The 11,962-nt window shown below is 52.5% G+C and overlaps 1 protein-coding gene across 1 annotated transcript in view; it reads right to left on the bottom strand.

Annotated features, from left to right (window-relative positions):
• Window positions 1-11,962, bottom strand: part of SHANK3 (SH3 and multiple ankyrin repeat domains 3) — a 368,789-nt gene that overhangs the window by 13,691 nt on the left and 343,136 nt on the right. The gene's annotated exons all lie outside the window — the stretch shown is intronic.

Raw genomic sequence — 11,962 nt, 5'->3', positions numbered from 1 at the left:
TTCCCACGGGGCGCCTGCTCTCTCGCCCCCCCCTGCCCCTTCCTGCATTCGAGGCAGGAAACGAAGAATGGAGGGAGGTGGGGGAGAACCCTTCCTGGGCTGCCGTGCGCCACTTCTGCCCACCTCCTCCCTCCCAAACAGGCCTCCTGCTCAGTGCCAGGGAGACAGGCACAAGGCCAATTCCCCAGGAAAGGCCAGCATCCCACCCGGTATCGTGGACCACCTCAGTCAAGTTCTTGCAACGTAAGATGAGGCACGGGGAGAGGGCTTGGACTCAAGAGAAGGCAGGACTCTGACCCCCCCCCCAAGGCTTTGAGGAAATGCCTCTACGGCTGAGTGTGGGGGGGTCCTGTGGCTCCTCTGGGACTCCCTGGGAGAGCTATCCCCGCAGGAGGGTTACGGCCGTACCCCCACGTGGCATCTGGACCCTTCTGGGGCTCGCGGAGAGAGCTCTGGAGAAAAGGGACAGGCCCCCTGTGGCATCGTGGGCTCCCAGCCACGCTCCCCTCCCTGGAAACCCGCCGTCTCTTGCTCGCTGCCCCACTGGTGGAACGCGAGGCCCGGCTCCCCTGGCTTCCCCACAAAAGGGGCCCGCTGCTACTTCCTGGTGGCTCGCGAAGCAGCAGGGGCAGAGGAGGCCTTGGGGACAGAGTACCACTTTGCCTTCACCAGGCTGATTTATGGGCACGCTTTTTGGGGTCTCGAGGGATGCCAGGAATGGGGACCCGTTCTGTGAACGTGCCAGTCGGTTCCCCACAACTGTCAAGAATGAGGCTTGCCACCTCCAGTCTGAGCCGGCCTCTGTGGAGAGGCTGCAGGACCAGCCGGAAGAAGAGACCTTCCCTTTGCCCTGGAGCATGCGCACCGCCAGCCTTGATGCCCAAGAACTCTCCTCTCCTCTGGCTTCCCTGGGCACAGAACGGGCAGTGTTGCTCGTGAGGCGTCTACTCCATTCCCGTGTGCCTGGCCTGGCCCTCGCACCCCCAGATTTCGGAACGGGAATGCCTGCCGATTGCGAGGCCCGCTTCTGAGAACCTCCCCGGGGGTGAGGGCAGGATCAGAGCCTACAAGGAAACGGGGCGTTGTTAACAGCAGTGGCTGGAAGCTCCCCCCCTGCCCCCCCAGCACATGTTATGCTCTTTGGTCGAAACAGAATTAATTGATGAGTTTGTAGAGAAAGAGGAAGCTTTACCCTAGGAGCTAAAAGCCTAAAAGGCTTATTTCTCTTCACTCTCTCTTTCCGATCTGTAAGGATACAAAGCAGGGGTCGGTTTTCCAAACAGCACGTGACCAGATATATTATATATACACACACACATACACGTAAATCTCCTCTCTCTTTTTTACACACAGAAATTGGCTTCAAAGGATCTCTCTGCTGTGGGTCAGGGAGGCAAACTTGTGAGCGGTGTTCCCTCTAAGCGGGGTTAGTGTGAGCTGGCTCACAGTTTTTTAGCCTCGGGCTCGCACATTTTTGTCTCGGCTCAGGGAGGGTGGCTCCAGAGCAAGCTAATTGATGCAGCAGCCAAACCGCTCGCTCACAGCTGTAATGCCAGCAGCTCACAAAGTAGGATTTTTGCCCGCAAGACTCCACAGCTAGAGGGAGCACTGCTTGCGAGGTGTGCAGCCAGACTCCAATGAAACCCTGGCTCAAACCTGGTCACCTGCAGAGAAGCAACAACCGTGGGCCCCCCAACAGGCTTGTTCTCAGTGCAGCTGCTGCGGATTGGGGCCAGAGGAGGCCTGCCCTTTCCTCAGGCGGCCCTCTGGGCCCCCACACTGAAGTAGGGCAAGGAAAACCGCTCAGCACTCAAGGGAAACCCGAGACCTGCCTGCCTTCCCAGGGTAACTGAGGAATTTACAGACTGTGTGGCCGCTGGAGCCACCTTGGGCACAAAGGGGGCAGGGAAAGGGAGGCACAGGGGGCACCGCCTGGAGGGAAGCAGGACGCTAAGGGACGCCGCAGACTGGCACGACTGCTCTCAAGCAAGGAGGGGTTTGGGGTGTCATTTTCGGAACACTTCATCCTATGTTGCTCCCTGCGGGGCTGAGCTGGTCCTGGCCTTTTCGGTCAGGCTGCAGGGGGAGACGTGGAATCTCCCCCCCTCGGCAGCTGACGTGGCCCCGGGGAGGGGTGGGGCGCAAGGCTCGGTGTTCTCCCTCCTGTCTATGGAAGGCCCCTCAATGAGACTGCCCAAAGCTCTGGAGTGGGAGGCCATCAAGATGCTGGGGAACGAGCCGCCTTCTGAATGTGGTGGTCGGGTGGCTGAGGAGGGACAAACCAAAGCTGAATACGGATGAGACGGAGGGGACAGTGGCTGTTTCAAATGGGAATGTCATATGAACCTCAGAAGAGCCCATCTAGTCCAGCCTCCTGTCTCACACAGCGGCCAACCCGTTCCTCTGGAGGGCCAGCAACAGGGCAGGGAGGCCGAGGCCTTCCCCTGATAGGAACACCAGAAGAGCCCTGCTGGGTCAGACCAGGGAGGGTCCCTCCAGTCCAGCCTCCCGTCTCACACAGGGGCCAACCAGTCCCTCTGGAGGGCCAGCAACAGGGCAGAGAGGCTGAGGCCTTCCTAAGAACATCCTTCCTAAGAGCCCAGCTGGGTCAGACCAGTGAGGGTCCATCTAGTCCAACCTCCTGTCTCACACAGGGGCCAACCCGTTCCTCTGGAGGGCCAAGAACAGGGCAGGGAGGCCGAGGCCTTCCCCTGATAGGAACACCAGAAGAGCCCTGCTGGGTCAGACCAGGGAGGGTCCCTCTAGTCCAGCATCCCGCCTCTCAAACAGGGACCAGCCAGTTCCTCTGGAGGGCCAACAGCAGGGCAGAGAGGCTGAGGCCTTCATAAGAGCATCAGAAGAGCCCTGCTGGGTCAGACCAAGGAGGGTCCATATAGTCCAGCCTCCCATCTCACACAGGGGCCAACCAGGTCCTCTGGAGGGCCAACAACAGGGCAGAGAGGCCGAGGCCTTCCTAAGAACATCAGAAGAGCCCTGCTGGATCAGACCAGTGAGGGCCCACCGAGTCCAGCCTCCTGTCTCACACAGTGGCCAACCCGTTCCTCTGGAGGGCCAAGAACAGGGCAGGGAGGCCGAGGCCTTCCCTTGATAAGAACCTCAGAAGAGCCCTACTGGATCAGACCAGTGAGGTCTAGCCCAGCCTCCTGTTTCACACAGCGGCCAACCTGTTACTCTGGAGGGCAAAGAACAGGGCAGGGAGGCCAAGAACCTCAGAAGAGCCCTGCTGGATCAGACCAGTGAGGGTCCATCTAGCCCAGCATCCTGTCATAAGAACATAAGAGATGCCAATGTTGGATCAGGCCAAAGGCCCATCCAGTCCAACACTCTGTATCACACAGTGGCCAGAAATACCAGTGCCATCAGCAGTGTCTCACACAGTGGGCCAACCAGGTCCACTGGAGGACCAACAACAGGGCAGAGAGGCCAAGGCCTTCATAAGAATGTAAGAGCCCTGCTGGATCTGACCAGTGGCCCATCTAATCCAGCATCCTGTCTCACACCGTGGCCAACCAGTTCTTCTGGAGGTCCAACAACAGGGCACAGAGGCCGAGGCTTTCCCCTGATATTACCTTCTGGCTTTGGGATTCAGAGACTGACTGCCTCTGGATGTGGAGGTTCCCCTCAGTCACCAGGGCAAGCAGCAATTGATAGACCTTTGTGAATCTGTCTAATCCCCTTTTAAAGCTGTCTGTGCCTGTGGCCATCACTACATCCCCCGGCAGTGAACTCCAGATTCTAACCACTCTCTGTGTGAAGAAGTATTTCCTTTCGTCCATCCCGAATAAACTGCCCATCGGCTTCATTGGACGCCCTCGAGTTCTCGTATTTTGGGAGAGGGAGAACAATTTCTGTTAGTCCACCGTCTCCATCCCGGGCATAGTTTTATAAACCTAAATGCCTTTCCTACTGTCAGTGGTCTCAACAGTGGTCTCGGCTGGGAGGGCGGGGTAGAAATTTAATAAATAATAATAACTTTTGCTGAAAGGCTCTGTTAGGCATTTGGGAATCTTGCTGGATCCGGGTCCCCAGGAGAAACAGCCGTCTAGGGCAGCAGGAAGTTATCCCCCCTCCCTACTACGTGTAGTCAGGCTGCTGCTTCCCACCTCCCTCTTGGCGGACACCCAGCCTGGCCCTGCGGACCTGTGCCTCAGTAGCCTGGACAGTAGCCTTCTACAAAAGGCTCTACATGGACCTGCCTCTGACAATTGTCTGGAAACGTCAGCTGATGCAAAAAGGTGGCCGCCCATACGTCATCAGGGGCTGGCCGGGAGGGCCATGTTAACCCTGCTCTGAAGTCCCTTCAACCGGCTCCTGATTAGTCTCGGGGTCTAATCCAAAAGTCCTCGTGAAGGTTAAGCCCTTCCTGGGGCCCAAATGCTCGAAGGACCACCTCCCCGGTGTTCCCAGACATCAGCTCTGCTCTTTCTAGCAAGGTCTACGGCTGGTGTCTCTTTTGGCCAAAGCATATCCTGGCCTCAGGCTTTTTCAGAGGCTGAAAGAGGGCGGCGGGGGGGAAGGGGGTCTTTCTGGTGATGCCACAAAATGGAATTCTTGGAGACACTTTCAGGGCACTCTGAGTCTGGAGAAGCAGGAATGTTTCCCTGGCTGTCAACGGGATTTTTAGAAAATGGGTTACTTTAATGTCATTTTAATGTTATTGGTCAATGCTTGAAGGTATAAAGTTTTAACGTATTTTACACTCATTGTTATTATCCATCTTGGTTCCTGAGCTGTCAGGAAACCTGGGCATAGAAATATTTTAAAGGAGCTAATAAGCTAATACACACACTGCCCCGAGCCCACAGGACAGGCAGACCTACGCTGGCTGTCGCGTCAGTTTCAACCTGACTGGCCTCCAAATCCTTTCATGGCAGGGCGTTCTGTCAGCTCCACCAATGGGTCAGTGAGCCAGTCACGTTTCCATATAATGCCCAGCCACTCAAGGGGTTCGAATCCCAAGGAAGCTCAGAAACAAAGCAGCAGCTGTTCCTAACTCCTGTCTGCCCTACCACCTGCTCCCTGGATCCGTGCCCTTCATGTCGAATCAAAGCCGGCCACGGGAGGTTTTGAAGTGCCTTGCGGGAGGTCATCAACAAGTCCCTCTCGGAAGCAGTGGTCCGCCCTCTCCTGAAAAAGCCATCTTTAGACCCGGTCGAGTTGGCCAACTACCGGCCGGTCTCTAACTTGTCCTATTGGGCAAGATGATAAGAGAGGTTCAGCTTCAGGGCTTTTGGGATGACACTTCCAGCTTAGATCCCTTCCAGTCCGTTTTTTGCCCAGGCCACGGGACGGAGACGGCACTGGGCGCCCTCATGGGTGACCTCCAAAGGCACCTGCATCGGGGCAGAATGGTAGTGCTGCTGTTGTTAGACCTGTCGGCTGCGTTTGACACGGTCGACCATCAGCTACTGACCCACCGCCTCGCCGACGTTGGGATTCAGGGGCTGGCCTTGCAGTGGCGTGCCTCCCTTCTCCAAGGTCGGGGACAGAGGGTGACGCTAGGGGAACAGCTACCCCGGAGGCACCCACTGGATTGCGGTGTGCCTCAAGGGGCGGTGCTGTCCCCAGATCTCCAAAGGACAATGGGCCCATGAGGGAGTGGGCAAGAGGAAGGACGAATCTCCACCAGAAATGCAAAACGAGACTTCTTGGGACACTTCACATGTGAATGGATGGGCTCGCCACGGAAGAACTCTTCGGCTGCAGGGTGGAAGAGCTCTGGGGCCCAAGGTGGGGCACTGTCGAGAGCTCCCGGTGCCCCCCTTGTGGAGCAGGCACAGGCTGGGCGACGGCAGCATGCCGGAACAGCCGGAGACAACCGCTGGTTCAGGGGGCTGACTGGGGCAGGCTGCTCAGAGCCAGCATCGCCTCCTCTGGCAAGAAGCTCACTGCGCCCCACTGCATTCTGGGCCTGATAGACCAGGAGAGTCCAAAGCGGTCTGTGGCCCTCAGGACCCCGCCTGCTCTCACACAAAGCCCTCCACGTATCAACATCCTCTTCCACAGGGGTTTCTGAAGGAATATCTACAGCTGGTGGTGTTGTAATATGGGGGGGGGGGGTTCATGCAAGGTATGTGCTCCTAATCTGCACATGTAGCGGATGCCTGCCTCTTGTTTGGGTGCGGGTGCATTTGGACATGCCTCTCTTCCTCTTCCTGCAGCCATCCATACCCACAGATCATGCAGTCAGTAGTTGTGTCCTTTAGAAGTTTTCAGGCAAGGGAACGTGTCGGTGAACACACGCAGAGTGCATTTCCCTCCTGACTACTGAAGAACCAAAGCCATGCGACAAGGCCAAGACCAAGAGAAAACAGGTGGGACTAGCCTTTCTAACCCTCCAGGTCTGGCCAGACTGACCTCTGCTTGCATTTTTGAGGAATAGCTATCTGTGTAACGTGCAGAGCCAGGCAGTGTTCCCTCTAAGCTGAGTGAGTGTGAGCTAGCTCACAGTTTTTTAGCCTCCGGCTCAGACATTTTTGTCTTCGCTCAGGAAGGAGGGCTCCAGAGCAATTTATGCAGTAGCCAGATTGCTCGCTCACAACTTTAATGCCAGCAGCTCGCAAAGTAGAATCTTTGCTCACAAGCAGTGTTCCCTCTAAGCTGAGTTAGTGTGAGCTAGCTCACAGTTTTTTAGCCTCCGGCTCACACATTTTTGCCTTAGCTCAGGAAGGATGGCTCCAGAGCAAACTAATTTATGCAGGAACCAAATCGCTCACTCACAACTTTAATGCCAGTAGCTCACAAAGTATAACTTTTGCTCACAAGTCTCCACAGCTTAGAGGGAATATTGCTCACAAGACTCCATGGCTTGGAGCATTGGAGCCAGGATGCCTTTTTGTGAGAACCGACCTTGTTGCTTGAAATGGTTTTGCCAGTTCAGATGTCAAAGCAACTTTTGCGCTTGCTCAGACAAAGAACCAGTTTTTTGGAAGGAGGCAGAGAGCCTGAAAGGACGCCAAAGAGACCGCTCAGACTTAACCTTGCTTGTTCACGTTAGTCCCTTGTCCTGACATTTAAAAGTTTTAAATAAAATCTTTTTAAAAGGATGCATCGCTTTGATCCCTTTCTATTTTTCTGTTAAGGGAATAAACCGAACCAAAGATCTTCCTCCTTTACAACTGGATAAAAGACTGGCCACCTTTTGTAACTGGGCAGCGCAAAGCTACCAACACTTCCAAACTGGCAAAGCCATTTCAAGCAACAAGGTTGGTTCTCACAAAAGGGCATCCTGGCCCTCCGTAGGACACAGACAAGCTGTTCCTCAAAAGTGCAAGTATAGTTGAGAGTTGTCAGATCTCACTAAAAGGGACGTCTGTGACAAACCCCTAGGTGGAAGCCGGAGAGTGTGAAAACAACCACCAAGGACACGTGCATTGCAAAGTCTGTCATCTTTTCTTGCCTGTTACTTGGAACTCCAAACATTTATGGCTTTAGAATGACACAAAACTGGTCTAGAGCGGCACATTTTGTGGAGGGATGGCATGCTAGAACCCCCCCCTTCCCCGTTTCCCACAGGCCTGCCTCCCTATGGGACTGGAGCTTCTCTGCAGCGGCACCCAAATGGTGCCCCCCCATGCCTGAGTGGTCCCTTCCATCCTTCCAGTGCCAAGCCAAGGCCACCCCAGGACCACGGGGGCGGAGGGCTCGGCCGGCTTGATTAGGGCCGCTTCGAAGGGTCATTTCTATGCTACTCTGAGGGCTCCTCCCCCCCATGGTTCCCACCACTTTCCGGTGCCCACTGAATGCTTTCAGAAAGTGGGTGGGCCGGGCGGGGCTTTTGCTCAGCAGGGGTTCTGATTGGCTGTGGAGATTTGTGAAAAGTTGCTTCACCAACAACTGACGTTACTGAACAAAGATCTTCACTGAGTTACTGCGCATGTTCCTTTTAAAATTCCCTGAATTTAAAGGCTTCCTTTAAAAAGAAAAAGTCTCTTCCCTCACAGAGATATGCCTTTTTCCTTGTATCTCTGTGATGTAAGGAGTGAGAGACTTTAAAAAAACAAACAAAACAACAGTTGAGAGTTCAGAGAACCTGTTCCGCCTACTGCTACAATGCTCTAGTGGTATATCGATATTTTACTGCCATTTTGAAAAAACAGGAAAATGAAACCACTTGTCTCCACGGTGGTGGGGAGGAAGGAGAAGTGGTTTCACCACGACGGTCTGGTCATCGGAAAAGCAGGCAAGAGGAAGGTGGGAATGGGCGGGACAACTGACAGAAACATGACGCTCTAGGAAAAAAAGGTGGCTCAAAATCAGCTTCCAGAAAAAGAATGGGGTAAAAGTGATCTCAAAAGAACTGGAAAAAGCCCCCCCCCGTGGGGGGGGGGAGGAAATGAGTGAAAACTAAAGGCACAAAAATGTATGTGGACATCAAGGGATAAACCACATCACTATGGAGCTAGAAGCAATGAAAAAAAAACCCATGCAGAAAAACCCTCTGTCTGAAATTCAGATTCTCTGATCTGAATTGGCTTGCTGACGAATTGCCGCCGAAATTTCAGCCCCATTATATCCTATGGGCCATTGAAGTCAATGGCAAAAACAGGGTATATTCTGGGGGCTGGAGAGGAGGAGGTTTGACAGAGAGGCTCCAAACTTGCAGGGTAGCTGCTGGAGCCTCTCCCCATGATACCCACCAAGGTTCAAGAACACTGGACCAGGGGGTCCAATTCTATGGGCCCCCAAACAGGTTGCTCCATCCCCTCCATAGTTCTCTATGGTGGGGAAAAGGTTACTTTTTCCCTATGATGCTGTTAGTGGCTCTGGTGGGGAAGGGGTTTGAGGGAGCGGCTCCAAATTTTCAGGGTAGCTTTGGGAGCCTCTCCCCACATACACCTCCATGTCCCAAAGCAATTGGACCACTGGGCCCAATTCTATGGGCACCCAAACAGGTTACCCCCATCACCTCCATTGTTTCCAATGGGGAAACCCAGCCAGCAGCACTTAAGGCAGGCAAGCAGGCAGCACCCAGCAGTCAGACTCTCCCAGAGAACCTCAGGGATAGTGAACTGTCTTGGGAGGTGCTTGTTTGCCATGAGAACAAGTGGCACACTCCAGAACAAGTGGCACGGTCACTGAGCTATCCAATTTGACCCCAAGATCCCCCCCCCTCAGTCTTAGCAACTTCAGACCTTGATAGCCTGTATCTATGCTTGAAGTTGGGATTGTCCCAAAGTGCATCACCTTATACTTATTAACACTGAACTTCACTTGCCCCACTGTCGCCCACTCAACCTGTCTGTGGAGGTCCTTTTGGAGTTTTCACAGTCAGCCTTGGTTTTCACCATCCTGAATAATTTTGTGTCACCTGCAAACTTGGCCACTCCACCACTCACTCCTAGTTCCAGATCATTTTTGAACAAATTAAATAGAAGCGGCCCCAATACCGATCCTTGTGCGACCTCACTGCTTATTTCCCTCCACTGTGAGAAATTTATTCCTACTCTTTGCTTCCTGAAAGTTAACCGTTTTTAATCCATGAGAGAACCTGTCCTCTTATCCCATGACTGTTAAGTTTACTCAGGAGTCTTTAGTGAAGTACCTGGTCAAAAGCCTTTTGAAAGTCCAAGTATATAATGTCTACCGGGTCACCGTTGTCTACATGCTTGTTCACTTTCTCAAAAAAATCCAAAAGGTTGGCGAGGACGGACTTCCCTTTGCAGAAGCCATGCTGATTTTCCCTCAGCAGGCTTTGTCCCTCTGTGTGCCTAAGAATATCTTTGCTTACAGTTTCTACTAATTTGCCTGGGACAAAAGTTAGGCTGACTGGCCTGTAATTTCCTGGTAACCCTCTGGATCCCTTGTAGAAATTGGTGACACATTTGCTACTCTCCAGTCGTCAGGTACACAGCTGAATTGAGTGACATGTTACATATATGGATTAGTAGATCAACTATCTCACATTTGAGTTCCCTAAGAACTTTCAGGTGTATATCATCAGGACCTAGAGACTTTAATTTCCTCAATAGGTCTAGAACTTTATCTCTGATCACTTCAGTTTGCCTCGGTTCTTCAGGCTCCCTTCCTGAAAACTGGGGCTGTGGTATAGGTACCTGCCCCACACTTTCCACAGTGAATGCGGAAGCAATAAATACATCGAGCTTCTCTGCCATCTCATCTTCCTTTAGTAATCCCTTTATTCTTTTGTCATCCAAAGCCCCCACGGTTTCTCTGGCTGGTTTCCTGCTCCGGATATATTTTAGAAAAATGTTTATTGTTTTGTCTTGATGCTTTTAGCAACCCACTCCTCAAAATCTCTTTTTGTATGCCTAATTAATGACTTACATTCTTTTGCCTGAGTCTGTGGTCCCTCCTGTTTCATTCATTGGTGCAGATCTTCCACTTTTTAAAAGAAGCCCTTTTACTTTCTATAGCTTCTTGACTTGTGACTTGGCAGTGTCTTTCCTAACCTGTGGAATACATTGTATCTGGACTGCAATTAATGTGGTTTTAAATAGCCTCCAAGCATCCTCTAGGGATTTGACTCTCCTGTGTTTCCCCTTCAGCTTCCTTTTAACTATTCCCTTCATTTCTGTCAAGCTCCCTCTTTGGAAATAAAATGTGACAATTTTTGGATTTTAGGGGTAACTTCCCACTGACCTGAATGCCAAACGTAATAGCACTGTCACTGTTCCCGACTGGTGCAACAACCTCTACTTCTCTCATCAGCGTGGGGGGACCAGCGTAGAACCAAGTCCAATATCACTACCCCTCTGGCTGGCTCTGTGACCAACTGTTCCAGTGCAGAGTCATTTATGATGTCCAGGAATCCCATTTCTATAGCATGACTCAAGCACATATTTACCCAGTCAATGTGAGGGTAGTTGAAGTCTCCCAGTGTAATGCCATTATCTTCTCTATCTCACAATCAGCTTCCAGGGTTTGATCAGGTTGGTGATGGTATACCCCCACTTTTAACTAACCCTTAGGGGCCCAGTATTTCCTCTCACATTGCTTCTGTTGGGGAGTTAATTCCCTTGATGATTTCTAACTTATTATATTCTATGTCCTCTTTGAAGTACAACGCAACACCTTCCCCAACCGGTCCTGCCTATAGAGCTTATACCCAGGAATGACTGTATCCCATAAATTTCCCCCATTCCACCATGTCTCTACCTACTAGATCTACATTTTCACTGAGCAACAAGCACTCCAGCTCCCCCATCTTGATTCAGAGACTTCCAGCATTGGCATAACTTGCCCACCCTTTGTCCGGAAGGGGTCTCACTAGTCCCTCTCTGCTCACGTTTCATTACTGTGCATGGCATCCTGGTCCCCATTCCAAGGGTGGAGCACCCTTCATATGGCCACAAACTCTCACTGACTCCCCAGGGCAGGTACACTGATGAATGATGCACACCTGCCATTTGCGCTTTATACCTTGGCTGCAGGAGCTGGATGGCTCTGCCTGGTGGGGAATGGAGTGAGATAAAAATCGAATAAATAAAAAAATTAATGGGCAGGGAAAGCGCTTGCCATGGAGACCTTACCAGCGGCTCTTCCGCTTCCTTCACAAGAAGCTCATCAGGCTCTGTCACAACCTGAAAAACTCAGTTACTATGCCTCAGAGTCTCCCCTCCGACCAAAGGTACTGGGGCGTACCTGGGTGCAAATGCACAAATTCAAGGTCACTGTCTGGGGGTGGGTGGTGGGTGGGGAAGCCCCTAAAAGCACCTGAAATTCAAGACTGCACGTGAACAGGAGGGTTTTAGTTTGAGGACAGTGAGGGAACAAAACTGAAATGAAAGTAAAGAGAGGAAAGGTCTGGACGCAGCCCGAGAAGGTGGGAAGAAGGCAAAGGCGGAGAAGGGTTGGCGTGTGTGGATGGGTTGGGAGTGATGGCGTGGGTGGGTTGGGAGAGCCCCATGGCCAGGTGTACAATCGCTACCAACCCCCACTTTGTACTCTGCCGTCTCTCTCCCCTAAGGTTCTTGAGGGG

This window comes from Gekko japonicus, unplaced genomic scaffold (assembly GCF_001447785.1).
Source record: "Gekko japonicus isolate JY-2015 unplaced genomic scaffold, Gekko_japonicus_V1.1 scaffold1201, whole genome shotgun sequence".
NCBI lineage: Eukaryota > Metazoa > Chordata > Lepidosauria > Squamata > Gekkonidae > Gekko > Gekko japonicus.
The sequence above is the reverse complement of the archived record's forward strand: the minus strand, read 5'-3'. Positions and strand labels throughout refer to the sequence as shown.